The following is a 2,148-nucleotide window of genomic DNA, read 5'->3' as shown; positions in this document are numbered from 1 at the left end:
CCTCCTACTGAATAGAACCTTGAGCCCTGAAGTAAAGGGTGTGGTGAAGACAACCATTTACAGTTCAGCATTCAAAGACTAATTCTCTGCACATTGTCCAGTCATGGATTTCTGAGTGAGTTCATCTCTTTTCAATAAAACATTTTCTTCTTTTTGTCCTCTTCCATTCTTTTCTATCTTCACAGTCCTTTTGTTTCCTATGTGTTTCTGTAATTTTTAGGTTAAATTTCTTTCTATACATTGGTTTGTATAGTATGTACTTTTATAAATACTTTATTCAACAGTTAGATAGGAGAAGCACTTAGATAAACCTTCAGGTTAAATTTGGGTATAGTATTTTGCAGGTGATGCTGTTTTAATTTGAATTTATATACTTGAGTTTTATAACTATAGTTTTCTTTTTCTTTGTCCCCCTTAAATAGTTGTTTATTGGCAGTGAGTTAGAGGAGACAGCAGAATTAGCATTCACAGACAACACCACACCCCAGTCATGAGGGCAGCAAGAGTGATGGGAAAGATCCTTAAGGCCCCCTCTTCCTTAGTAAGTGGGTAGGCAGTGGTATACTTTCCTTGACAAGTGAGGCTGTTGGCCAGGCCACTGCCCAGGGATCACATGATGTACTCCTCCTTGGAAGCTTTCATGTTCTCCTTCCTGCCCCAGCCTTAAGAGCAGAGGCCTTCAAGGCTCAGACATAGGAGAAAGTTAAGGCCCATGGCTTCAGCAGAGGGGGACTTACTGATATCACTGAGGTTGAGGAACATGTCTTCCTCACTCTGCCCTCCAGACTGGTGAGTGACCCAGAGACAGCAGGAAGCACTGTGTAACAAAGTGCTGTGACAGTTGCTATGATAATCTCCTCATTGGAAAATTTCTAGTTGCAAGCATGTCAAGGGTGACCATGTTGGGTTTCAAGAATGTGCCTTCCAGATAGGCATGGTGGTCAATCAGAGCCTTGTAGACAGAATCCAGGACCTTCTCAGTTACATACTGACAGAGCTTCAATTCATGGTCTCCATCAGGGAGGATTTTCAGGCTTCACAATGGGTACAATATCATTCTGTTGGCAGATGCTGGTATAATGGCCAGAACATTGGCATTTTCCATAATGGCAAGGACTGAAGGAATTTGTTTCTGAATCTTTAGGACACAACACCACTTGGCCAAGTCAGCTCTATCCTTCTTATTCTGGGCACAGCCATCCAGCCAAGTCCTTGGGTTCTTGCCATTGGTTCCTTCAGGGACATCATACCCTTATCTACCTTAATGCCTGCAACACTGCTCTTGGATTTGATAACTTGGAGGAAGGGATGTCCATCATCTGCCTTTTGGTATAGTGTCTTGTGGAAGAGGATCAGCTCGAGTGCAGGGTTTCTCACAGTCATCAGTAGTCAGCAGCAGGTGACAGCAGGAGCACCTGTTCTCGGTGCCAAAGGACTGCACCTGCTTGGCACCGTTTCCATTGACCTCATCTGTATTCAGGATGCCCCTGCCTGCAGCACAATTCGGTGAGAGCTGTCAGACAGCTCCTTCTTCTGCTGTGGTCAGTGCTGGGTACGGATGGGACATGGTGCCAGAGGCAGCATGTTCCTGGCACAGGAGTGGATGGGTCTGCCAGGTAGGCTAGAGGGCTGAGACACTAACACCTCCAAGGTTACCAGAACCCCATCCTGTGACACATTCCAAGAGAAGCAGCCTATTCACTGTTACCATTCCTGATCAATGTGAATCATTATATCATTGTAGGATATCACCTAAAGCCAGGAGCCACAGGGATTTCCATACTTCCAATTCCACATCCATTCTCTACCTGGTCATCCAATTAAGATATTAAAATCACCACCATGGAGACTAGAAGCTGCTATCAATTTTTAAATTGTTTATTTTGTGTGTATGAGGAGAGTGTGAGTGTGGATCACTTGTGGAAATTAGGTTCACTTCTTCTGTCATGTCTGCTTTCTGGATAAGCTTTGATTGTCAGGACTGGCAGCAGCTGCCTTCACTCAATAAGACATTAGGTGAGCCGACACACTTCCTTATGTGTGCTGAAATAAAGTCTTTCTCCCTCTTTTCTTAAATATGCAGTGTGCAAAGTGTGCTCTGTCTTATTATATGGAAATATACTCTTTTATTATATGCTGAGTGGTTCT

The 2,148-nt window shown here is 43.8% G+C and overlaps 1 pseudogene; it reads right to left on the bottom strand.

Moving 5' to 3' along the window:
• Positions 1–609: 609 nt before the first annotated feature.
• Positions 610–1,567, bottom strand: LOC114701846 (annotated as a pseudogene).
• Positions 1,568–2,148: the final 581 nt, after the last annotated feature.

This window comes from Peromyscus leucopus, chromosome 11 (genome assembly GCF_004664715.2).
Source record: "Peromyscus leucopus breed LL Stock chromosome 11, UCI_PerLeu_2.1, whole genome shotgun sequence".
NCBI classification, from domain to species: Eukaryota; Metazoa; Chordata; class Mammalia; order Rodentia; family Cricetidae; genus Peromyscus; species Peromyscus leucopus.
This window is presented reverse-complemented; position numbering and strand designations above follow the sequence as displayed.